The 12,056-nt window shown below is 51.8% G+C and overlaps 1 long non-coding RNA gene across 1 annotated transcript; it reads left to right on the top strand.

Moving 5' to 3' along the window:
* Window positions 1–771: 771 nt before the first annotated feature.
* LOC145714680 (uncharacterized) lies at window positions 772–4,320 on the top strand. Its single transcript, XR_014136927.1, has 4 exons — window positions 772–1,416; window positions 2,212–2,593; window positions 2,892–3,041; window positions 3,530–4,320. It is a non-coding gene; the product is annotated as an uncharacterized LOC145714680 (long non-coding RNA).
* The last annotated feature ends 7,736 nt before the right edge of the window (window positions 4,321–12,056 follow it).

Below are 12,056 nucleotides of genomic sequence, written 5' to 3' on the forward strand. Positions count from 1 at the left end.
AAAATAGGAGGGTATTTGTAACATACAGGTAAGAGGATAAGGTGGACTTAATAGAAAAAAAACAAGGACAAAATGCCATTTTTTTTAATGTTTATTTTGGAGAGAGAGACAGAGACCGAGAACGAGTGGGGGAGGGGCAGAGAGAGAGGGAGACACAGAATCCGAAGCAGGCTCCAGGCGCTGAGCTGTCAGCACAGAGCCCGATGTGGGACTCGAACTCATGAGCAGTGAGATCATGACCTGAGCCGAAATCAGACGCTCAACCGACTGAGCCACCCAGGCGCCCCGGAAAATGCCATCTTTTGACATAACAATAAAGTGTGGGTGTATTTTGGGAGTTCTGCATTCTTCCCCGGGATCTGTGCTCCTGTCCCTCCATCAGTACCCTACTGTCTTGAAGATTGTAGCTGTCAGTAATCTTTCGTATCAGGTAGAGTGAGAATATCGAGTCTTTCGACCGTGACCTGACTCAGTTTACCGTTCCCGCTAACGGGTCTGATCTGTCTGATCTCACGCCTGCCCCTGAGACCAGCTCTTCCTGTGGGATTTACTTCCGTTCCTTCCTTTTCTGTGAAGCCTTTCTTGGTTCCCGCTGCTTCTTTTGAACCTTAAAGGTGAGGGTTCCTTCCCTCTTGAATGCCCTGCACTCTGTATCTGTGTCACTCACTTGGACTTTCACACGTAATCCCTTCTCTGTGCTCGCATTCCCGAGTAGCGCTCTCGCCTTCTTGGTGTGGTGGATTCCCGGTACCAGACGCCCAGGGTCCCGGATGCAGTGGGTCCTTGGCGAAAGATTCGTTGTCGGAGAGAAAGACTAAACCAGACTCCACTCCTACTTCAGGAAGGCATACGTGCGCGGTCGTAAGGGGGCAAAAGTACGCACGCGTCCTTTCGTTGCTGGTTTGCCAGGAGGTCTCTGACACCATGTTGGTGCAAAGCGAAGTCTTCCCGGATCGACAAGCTGATCCAGGCTCTTTCTGTGTGTTCCAGGTTGGTTTATTTATTTTGAGACCCCGAGAGAGGGTACGAGCCGGGGAGGAGCGGAGAGAGAATCGCAAGCCGGCCCCTCGCTGTCGGCGCGGGGCTTGAACCCCGGACCGTGAGATCGTGACCTGAGCCGAAATCAAGAGCGGGACGCTTCACCGACTGAGCCGCCCAGGTGCCTCTCGGGGCTCTGGGCTTAAGCAGGACCTGGAGTGGTTGGATGCTTGTGGCTTCTCGGCTGCAGCCTAGGGGTTGGATTGAGGTCCGCTCCATGCATCTCTCATTCCAGAGTCCCACGCGAAGCTGCAGCAGCTACCTGGAGGCATGTTCTTCTCCTGGCGACGGCAGGGGTTCGGGAGGCCAGGCCCAAACGAGGAAGCGCGTTTGAAAACCTCCGACTGGATCCTGTTGACTTCCGTTCCATCGACCAAAGTGAGTCACTTGGCTGAACCCCGCATTAGTGGGGACCGGGAGGGGGTGCACCGAGGGGCTGGGGCGGGGGCGGGAGGAGGGGGTGCTTGCCGAGCAAGGACGCAGTGGGCCGCACCGCGTGATGAGCCGAGGCTGGGGGCCCGGCTCCAAAGGCCTGCAGCCAGAGGTGTGGCCATGGCCTTGCGGGGGTCTCAGAAGAGGATCTAGGAGGAAGCCAAACTAGATAGGGGCCCGCTGCTCTTGAAGGCAATCCCGTCTCGGGTACAGGGAAGGACGCGGGAGCGGCCGTGGGCGTTGCTAATCAACGTCCCCCCTCCGTGGTTTCTCTGTCTGTCATTCCACTGCTCATCCTTAGTGGGGAACAATCTTGATTGCCATTTTCTCGTTAGGAAATACTAGATCCTGGGAAAGCATAACCTTCGAAAAGACGGCAGTCAGGCTACTCTGTGGCGAGGCTTTTCTCTCAGGTGTCTGGTGTTTGAATCCTTCAGAAACCAGGAGAGGGGTGCCTGGGGGGCTCACTGGGTAGAGCCTTCGGCTCAGGTCATGATCTCATGGTTCGGGAGTTCGAGCGCCGTGTCGGGCTCGCTGCTGTCCGCACAGAGCCTGCTTCGGATCCTCTGTCCCCCTCTCTCTGCCCTTCCCCTGCTTGCTCTCTGTCTCTCAAAAATGAATAAATAAACGTTTTAAAAAAGCCAGGAGAGATTGGGGGCGGGAGGCGGCGGGGGGGGGGGGGGACAGGGAATCTTCTCTAGATGAGGGAGAATAGCTGAGGCTTTGCTGGAATGTTTCCAGGTTCTCCTCACTGCTCCTCCTGGGAACAGAGTCTGGGGGGAGCCAGTGTGTTCCAGAAGAGTCAGCACAGTCCGAGGGAGAGATCGGCCCTCTGGCAGCAGCCAGCCGATGACAACCAATTATACACATCTCTTCCCAACTCTGCAGCGGGTGATGTCAAGTCGAGAGCTTGAAATCTGACCACACTGGGAGTATTTACACCACAGGAATCGGCGAGCACTACAGACGGGCCTTCCCCACCCCGGGAGAGCCAGTTGTTAAATAGTTACCAGCACATCGCTGCTGCTGAGGGACAGGTGTGTGCCATCAAAACCTTAGAAGTGCCTTTCTCGAGATTTCTTGGAAGTCTACTGTTCTCCTTGTAAAGGCAAAATGAGAGTTGGTGAGTGGGGCACGGTGGATATGGGAGAACCAAGGTGTTTGTGTGTGTGTGTGTGTGTGTGTGTGTGTTCAGGTCTTAATATAGAAAAGAAGCCTTCAAACACTTTGTTTTTAGATTCAGCAAGTCCTGTGTGAGGCTGGGGGCCACCACCTGGACAGGGGAGGGTCCGTAGTGAGCAGGCCAGAAGGAGGGAAGTGACCGAATCTGTAGGAGGCCGGCCCTATCTAGCGCTTTCTATTGAGCACATGATTGTCATTCATCACCTGAAAAGGTTATAAATCTCCCCGGTGTTGAACAGCTCCAGAATGAATGAAATGGAATTAAATGTGCAGGCACGCACAAGCTCACGCCTGGCACGGAGCCCAACACGGGGCTTGAACTCACAACCCGGAGATCAAGACCTGAGCTGAGATCAGGAGTGGGACGCTTAACCGACTGAGCCACCCAGGTGCCCGTCCTTCTGTATTTTCATTCAGCAGATCTCTTTCGAGCGCCCGACTTGTGCGGGGCACCGTGCCCCCATGACTCCCTAGGCCCCAGCGCGGGCAGCCTTTCCCAGTTGTGGCTTCTGGTCTCACCTACGTGATCTGCGACCTGAGGGCAGGATTTGGGTCGTCTACTCCCTGATCCCCTGCCCTACCCTCACAAAGCCCATCATTAATTCCTGCGGGAGCTGCCACCCCCCCCCCCCCCCCATCCTTTGGCATGGTGTTGGCAATCTCTTAAGGAGAAAAGAATAATTTTGTCTCCTGTCACGTAGCAAAATCAAAGCTTTTGGCAAGCACGAAGCCTGGGAGGCCTTTACCGCCACACATATAATTAGAACTTTGGGCTAAACCCATCCCAGAGGAGCAAAACATTACATTTTAAGTCACATGCTTTTGGATTTATTTATTTAAAAAAAAAAAAAATTTTTTTTTTTTTTTTCCGAAAAAGCCGTTCGTTCCCTTCCTTCCCTCGGATGACATCACGCCTGAACACAGCACACGGCTCTCCATCACTTTAAAGGGGGAGCGCTTTGCATGCTGTCTTTCCCTTCAAACCCTTACGAACCAGACCTTCACTGGGAGCCCCGGGATGGGCATTTTCCTTCAGGTACAAGGATCATTACAAGGCAAGCATTCTTAAACCGGGTCTGCTCCCAACACAGCATTTCCACATATGGATATTAATTTATGTGATCACTTGAATACAAACGCTCGGCTGTCTCCATAAGTTATAGAAGCAATCATCCCAGGGAGCATCGGAGACACCGAGAGTCAATTCCTGTGTAATAATTTCATATTCGAGCCAGGGATGCCAAATCACGGCCCCTTTGGATAAAATGTGAGCCTGTGGAAACACTCCCCTCCCCCTTTTTATTATTGTGCATTTTATTTCTCCATAAAATACGTTTATGCCCTGGAAAAACAAACCAACCCAGGGGGCCAGGCTGACAGCGTGATGCAGGGGGTGCTCTGCCAGGAAGCTTCTGACTCAGCCACTAGCAAGCACGGTGATGAGGGAGTGTGTCCGTGAGCTGCTGAGAAAGCCCTCCTGGGGCCAAACCTTGAGGGGGCAGGCAGCCAAAGATCGCCAAGCCTTGGAACAGAAAATCACCGAGCCTTGGAATGGAAGAAGGTCATCTGGCCCCGCTTCCCATCTTGGTGGGAAGCCTCTTTTTCCTTTTTTTTTTTTTTTTTTTTATACAGCTTTATTGAGATATAATTCACATACCATATAATCTACCCACTTAACGTGTACATTTCAGTGAGTTTTAGTGCATTCCCACAGAAATGCAACCGTCACCACTTTTTATCATCCCCAAAAGAAACCCCATCCTCATTAGGAGTCGCTCCCCATTTCCCTGCAACACTCATCTACTTTCTGTTTCTGTAGGTTTGCCTGTCGTGCAGATTTCATATAAACGAAACCACGCAGCATGCGTCTTTCGTGACTGGCTTCCTCCACTTAGCGTGATGTTTCTGTTTTTCATTGCTCTTGGGTATATACCTAGGAGCAGAATTGTGGGGTCCTACGATGACTCTGTGTTTAGCTTTATTGAGAAACAGCCAGACAAGTTGCCGCAGTGGTTGCCCCATTTTGTAGCCTCACCAGCGGTGTATGTGACTTCCGTTCCCCCCACTTTTTTTGATTTTATAAATTGTGGTCAAATACATGTAACATAAAACTTACCGTTTCTTTCAAAAATGTTCATTTTTGAGAGAGAGACACAGAGCGCGAGTGGGAGAGGACAGAGAGAGAGAGGGAGACCCAGAATCCGAAGCAGGCTCCAGGCTCCGAGCTGTCAGCACAGAGCCCGATGCTGGGCTTGAACTCATCAGCTGCCAGATCATGACCGCAGCCGAGGCCGGACGCTTAACCAACTGAGCCACCCAGGCACCTATAAAATTTACCATTAAAAAAATTTTTTTTTTTATGTTTGTTTTAGAGACAGAGAGACAGAGCACGAGCAGGGGAGGGGCAGAGAGAGAGGGAGACACAGGATCTGAACCAGGCTCCAGGCTCCGAGCCGGCAGCACAGAGCCCGACGTGGGGCTCGAACCCACGAACCGTGAGATCGTGACCTGAGCCGAAGTCGGACACTCAACCGACGGAGCCACCCAGGCGCCCCTCCCCCTGATAGTCTTTATTCTACTTTCTATCTCTCTGAATTTACCTGTTCTAGGGTTCCAATTCCTTTTATAGTTTTCCTGACAGATGTTTCTCTGGGTTCCGCTTGAATACCTCCAGTGACAGAGGGCTCGCTCCTTTGCCAGGCGTCCCGTTCGGCTAACAGAAACATCTGTTAAGAAGACTTTTATAGCTTCCACCCCGATCAACTCCCATCAGACCTGTCCACAAACCTCAGTGTTGCCCTCTGGATTTAAGGCATGTTGGACAAGTTGACTTCCCCATCTGCAAGAGAAGCTGTAATGGAAACCCCCCCTCCTTTTTCAAACAAAACCCGAAGCCTCCTAGGATCTAGCTCTGGGAGGACAATGTCTTAGCGGGATGAGAAGTGAGCAGCTCCGACCTTCTGGCCCCTGAGCCCCCTTCCGCTGGGGGATCCTCACTTTGAAATCTACAGGTACCACCACACCAGGGCCCAGGGTTGCCCCCTGTTCATTTCACACTTGGGTCCCTGGGATATGCTCTACCCAGCTTGGCTCCTCTTGAGACCTTTAAACACTAAGGGACCTGAGTAGGGACACTGACACGGAACACACAAAACAAAAGCCCCCAGCCCCGCAGAGCCTGCCTCTTCCAGGGCTGCCCTAAGCCACAAGGGTTGGGACGATTTGTAGATTCTTTCCCTCTGTCTTTGCTAGGCTTTCTTTCTGAAACTTCTGTTGTTCTCACGTGTTGCACCTCCCGGATGATTCTGCATGTCTCTTATCTTTTCTCTTACGGTTTCTGTCTCCTTCATTATACTCTATGTTCTGGAAGAATCTCTTGATTTTTTTTTTTTTTCTTTCCGGCCGTCAGTCAACTTCTTTCACTCTGTCCTCATATTTGGAACTTCCAAGGGCTCCTCCTTTCTCTAATTGTTAGTGCCACCTTCTTGCTTTATGGGTGCGACAGCTTCTCGCGGCTGAGCGGAAAGCGTTGTTTTCTCCTCCCCCTCCCCTTCCTCCTCTTTCTCATCTTTCTTCAAACTCTCCCCAGTTTACCAAAGTATCTGTTTCCTCCAGGATCAATTTTCCTGTTGTTCTTCTCTGTCTTTCTCTTTGATGTTGCAGCCTTTCTTTGGATGAACAGCCGGGGTGGGGGGGGGGGCGTCTCTTCCTGTGTAGCCGGAGGAGCAACGTGGACCAGAGCGTTGTGGGGTTGTGTGACACGGGCGGGGACTGGTGGTTGGGGGACTCCACTGAGGTGAGCCTGCGGGGAGCTGGGGTCTCCCAGATGCTGGATCATGGCTGGGGGGGGGGGAGGGCGGGGGGGGGACGGCTTTCTTCGAAGCCTCTGTGTATACACAAGCCTCTCCAGTTCTCCGCAGAAAATGTGTGCCGTGTCTTCAGAAGAGGGTCGTCCCTGCTTTGGCGTGAACTCTAAGAAACCAAGAAGTTTGCTCATGGCTCTCCTGCCCCCAGAGGTGGGAGTGGTAGGGGTGGTGACCCTCAGTCAGTCCTGTTTGCAGCCCCGGTTCCCACTCTTGCCCTCAGGGACCCCCCCCCCCCGGCCCCCCGTGGTCTCCCCCTGGAGCCTCCCCCTTGTGCTTCCCCGCCTGGGAGGATTCCAGCTGTGGCTCTCTCTGCTCTGTGTCACCTGTCACCACCCTTCCTTCTGCTCTCTGTCTTCCAGAAATGTGTTGAAACCCCTCATCTGGTGACACCCTGCCCCCCCTCCTCATTGTGGCTTTATACCTTTTTTTGTTCCTTCACGATTATATTAAAGGGAGCTTGGGAGGGAGGGGTGATACATACACGTGCTCTAAGCATGTAAAACAGATAATCTGCACAAAGCACTCGGCACGGTATCTGCGCAGCAAACGTCAGCTCCTCTTAAAATTATCACCTGCCCTTGTCGTGTCTTGGGGTGTGCGGGGAGAGGTAAGAGGGTCAGGGGGACGGCGGGTTCTCAGTCAGGCCAACAAGGCAGGGAGCGAGGCTGTGGTCTCTCTCAGTGAATCTTCTGTGGCTTCTAGCTATAGTTTTTCCTCTTAAAAATTTATTATTTGAAATTGATTTTTAATTGCATCAATAATAAATGAATACGTGCCTTTGTAAAAAACGTAAACCCTCGAAATAGCCTCACGCCAGTTCCGATCCCCTGCCGCCTGGTGTCTCAGCTCGGGTCCCGGAAGCGGGACCTGACACGGGTTTGAGGGCCAGCCCTTTATTTGGGAGGTGGTCCCGGGAAGCCGGGGTAGAGGGGTGCAGAGAGAAGCCGGCGAAGGGAAGGAAAGAGAACCCACAAAGGGATGGTTACCGAGCAAGTTAGCCCTGTGGGCAGCTGGGACTCAGTCCTCCTGGGGATCTGCGGCCATCAGTGGAGAGCAGCCCACCCCAGGAGCCAGGGCCCTGGGGGATTCAGCTGCCACCCTTGCTTCTTGAGCGCGCTCCATGACAGGGGTATTTGCTATGGCTTCTGAGACCACAGCTTGTGTGGTTCACTTCAGCCCTCCCCCCACCCCCCCCGCCCCCGCCCCGACATTCCTGCTAGAGGTGAAAGAGGCTGCCAGTCCCTTCCACTCCTGGAGCACATATCAGGCTGCCTCGTCCACAGTCTCTGGGGATGGTGGTGCGGAAGCTCTTCAAGTCTTTCTCCAGCCAGCCTGCTCCCCTCTTCCCCACCAAAAGCCTTATCCCATCCATCGGGCAGCAGGTGCTGGAACTGGTTTCAGCTGGCAGATTGTGTGCATCTGTCTCCAACTCTGAATTCGGGGATGTCACACTGGTGGCTTGAAAGCAGCCACGGTGGAAGCATTTACACCACAGAAATGGGCCAAAATCCTGGGTGGTGAAAACTTGCCACCACACCAGCGAATAACTTTCGATTGAGAGGAAGTACAGGGGAGAGAGACAAAGACAAGCTAAAGGGCATCACAGGGAAGCCACCTGATGTATCCAGAAAGTGGGACATTTTGCAGAACAACTGTCTTATTCTCTTCAATACGTTAAGTTCAGTTTTTAAAAATATATATATATTTTTGGGGGGAGCGCACGTGGGGGAGGGGCAGAGAGAGGGGGACAGAGGATCCGAAGCGGGCTCCGTGCTGACAGGCTGACAGCAGGGAGCCCGGTGTGGGGCTCGAACTCACGAACCACAAGATCATGACCTGAGCCGAAGTCGGATGCTCAACCGACTGAGCCACGCAGGTGCCCCTCATTGAGTGCGTTTAAAAACATTTTTGGGTCCGTCGAAGAGCTCTGAATATGTTCTGGGTATTAGTTGAGATGAATATTTACTGAAATGGAAAGGTGGCGATCCACGACTGGAAAAAGCAGGTTGCTTATTGTATGTAGAATGCAAGTACATCTTTATGAATATATGTGTGCTGAGAAAAATCTAGAAAGATACCATGGTAGGCAGAATTCTAAACACGTGGCCCCTCAAGATCCACACCTTAATCCCGGAACCTGTACATGTGAGGAAATTTCACTCTTGTGATTGTGTCGTGTTATAAGCCGTCACCTGGGTGGCTCGGTCGGTTAAGCATCTGACTTCAACTTGGGTCACGATCTCATGGTTCATGAGTTTGAGCCTAGCGTCGGGCTCTGTGCTGACAGCTCAGAGCCTGGAGCCGGCTTCAGGTTCTGTGTCTCCCTCTCTCTCTGTCCCTCCCTGCTCCCACTCTGTCTCTGTCTCTCTCTCTCAAAAATAAATAAACATTAAAAAAAAAAATAAGGCACAGTTGACCTTAAAGTAGGGAGATTATGCCAGTGGGTCAAACCTAATCACAAGAGCCTTTTAATTATTTTTTTAATGTTTCTTTATTTTTGAGAGAGAGAGAGAGAGAGTGCATGAGCGGGGAAGAAGCAGAGAGAGAGGGAGACACAGCATCAGAAACAGGCTCCAGGCTCTGAGCTGTCAGCACAGAGCCTGACGCGGGGCTCGAACTCACGAACCACGAGATCAGGATGTAAGCCAAAGTCAGCTTAACCGACTGAGCCACCCAGGTGCCCCCACAAAAAGCCTTTTAAAAGCAGAGTGTCTTCTCTGGCTGGTGGCAGAGGAGGCAGGCAGAAGAAGTCAACGAGATATTCGAAGCCCAGGAGGGGCAAGATGGGCTGTTCCTGGCTTGGAAATGTTCACGAACCGAAGGATAGACAGAAAGGAAATGGAGAGGGACCTCGGTCCTACAGCCACAAGGACCCGAATTCTGGCAATAACCTGGCCAACATTGGAACTGGATTCTTCCCCAGACCCTACAGATAAAAGCCCAGTCTGGCTGACACCTTGACTTTGCCCTTTTGAGACTCAGAGCAGAGAACCGAGGCCACCCGGGCTTCTGACCTGCGGAAGTGACAGGTAGTAAGTGGATGGTATTTTAAGCTGCCAAATTTGTGGTAATTTGCTAGCCAGCAGTAGAAGACCAAGGCGGAGGGGCGCCTGGGTGGCCTAGTCGGTTGGGTGACCGACTTCGGCTCGGGTCATGAGTCTCACGGTTCGTGAGTTCGACCCCCGCATCGGGCTCTGTGCTGACAGCTCGGAGCCTGGAGCCTGCTTCGGATTCCGTGTCTCCCCCTCTCTCTACCCCTCCCCTGCTCACGCTCTGCATCTCTCAATAATAAATAAACGTCAAAAAAAAAAAAATTAAAAAAAAAGAAGACCAAGACAGATGTGCACTTAGGTGTTAATGGCATGATATCTGGGACATGAGAGTGTGAGGTTTTTATCTCAACCTTTTTGATGATCTGTATTTTCTAACATTGCACGGTGTGCCTGTGTTTCCATTATACTAAAAGGGCACATTTTTAAAAAACCCTTTTAGATTGCTGGGGGGCGAGGCGGGGGGGGGGGGGGAAGAGAAGCTCTTTCCTTCATTTCTTCCCCACCCAAGACAACCATACTGCAGCGTTATTCTGTCCTTCCTCTCTGACAGTTGCTGTGTTTTGTACCACTCGTGCTATGTGTAACATAATCTTTTTAATTTAAGTCACCTTTTGAAAACAAAACAAAACCACCCCGAATATTTTAGCCTCCCCCTGAGCGATAATATTCATGAAGTCATGGGTTGGTTCTGCCGGTTCCTTTTTTTCCCAGCACATCCAAATACATAAGCATAATTATTAAAAAAAAAAAATACGGCTCTGTGTACCTCCAGCGGTATACAAAACAGGCTCTCGGAACGGCTGATCCCATATAATCCTTTCGAAGCTTTGGCTGCAGTTGAAAACAAAAGCCTGGGAGGGGGTTGGCTCCCGGGTGCCTGGCAACTTCAGCCATGACCCTGCCCACAAAAAGCCCAAAGCTCAGCCCGGCCCATCCAGCACCCTCCACCCTGGACTCCTGCCACTTTGCCTCCCAAGGAAAAGACCAGAAGCACGAGAAGTCCCAGAAGATTCCGGCATCAGCCACAGACCGGTGGACACAACAGGGCTTTTGGCCGGCTTTTTGCTTTACCCAGAGGAAGGAGGGAGCCCTTGAAAGAGCTTACCAACCGGGCAACTTGATGAAGTTACTTAACTTCTCTGGGTCTGTTTCTTTATCTCTGAAGGTGGGTTTTGCCAAATGCTGGCAATGAAGGTGAAAACAATTCCTGCTGAAACAATATTTATGGTACATTTGCGGTTCTCAATATCCGGATGTGGAGAATCACTGGTCGTGTGACCTCACCGGTGTCCCCCCTTCTAGCCTCTACAGTTTGCTCTGAAAACAACAGCCATAGGGGTCCCCTAAAACGTGAGTCAGGTTCTGTCCCTTTTGTTGTTTTTTCTAATTAAAAAAATTTTTTTTAAATTTATTTTGAGAGAGAGAGAGAGAGAGAACAAGCAGGGGAGGGGCAGAGGGAGAGAGAGAGAGGGAGACAGAATCCCAAGCAGGCTTCGTACTGCCCGCACAGAGCCCGATGTGGGGCTCGAACGCACAAACTGTGACACCATGACCTGAGCGGAAATCAAGAGTCAGACGCTTAACTGACTGAGCCACCCGGGCTCCCCTAGGTTCTGTCCCTTTTGGTGTAGAATCCTCCAGAGCCTTCCTGTGTTATCTGAGTGAAACCTGACGGCTGTAAGAAGGCCCTGCCTGATCTGGTGCCTGGCCTGCCCCTACTTGCCTCACCTCCAGGCCGGTTATCTCCCCTCCTCCGTTTCAGCCACACTAACCTCGTTGCTGTTCCTGGAATATACTGGGCCACTCCCACCTCAGGACTTTTGCACTGGCTGTCCCCTGGCCAACCCTTTCTCCATTGTCCACAGGGCTCCCTCTCGCACCTCCTCGAGGCCTTTGCTGAAGTACCAGCATCTCAGCAAGTACATCCCTTGGTCGCTCTTTCGAACTCTGGAACCTTCCCCCTATCCCCGGCTCCTATCTATGTTCCCTATTCCCTTCCCTGCCCTACTTTTCTCCTTCCCACTTCCCAGCACGCGACACGCCGCATGTTTTGCCTATTTATTTGTTTCCTACCTTTTTCCCCTACGAGAATGTAAACTCCGTGACTACAGGGATTTTTAGAAAAAAAATCCGTTTCGTTCGCAACGGTTTTCCAGCGCCTAGAACAGTGAGTGACATATTGCAAGTGCTTAGTGATTACACGTTGCGTAACGAATGAATGAGCGAGGGGCGGAGTGGGCGCACAGTGGCCTGATTTTCGGAAGGTATGGCCCCGGGCTCATGCAGGCCTTGGCCCCGAGAGCCTGCTTCTCTCCCAGGACCCCTTGCGGTTGGAACGCCAGTGGCCACGCTGTCTGCTTTTCAGCAGCCATCCGGAGCAGTCCTCAGTTGGCTACGCTTTTGCTGGATTTTCGATACGTGATTTCCCCCCATGGACAGAACAGGAATCGTTTAAAATCATTCATGAGAAACTCATGGCTGTGCT

Source organism: Panthera onca, chromosome X (assembly GCF_046562875.1).
Source record: "Panthera onca isolate mPanOnc1 chromosome X, mPanOnc1 haplotype 2, whole genome shotgun sequence".
In the NCBI taxonomy this organism is placed as follows: Eukaryota; Metazoa; Chordata; class Mammalia; order Carnivora; family Felidae; genus Panthera; species Panthera onca.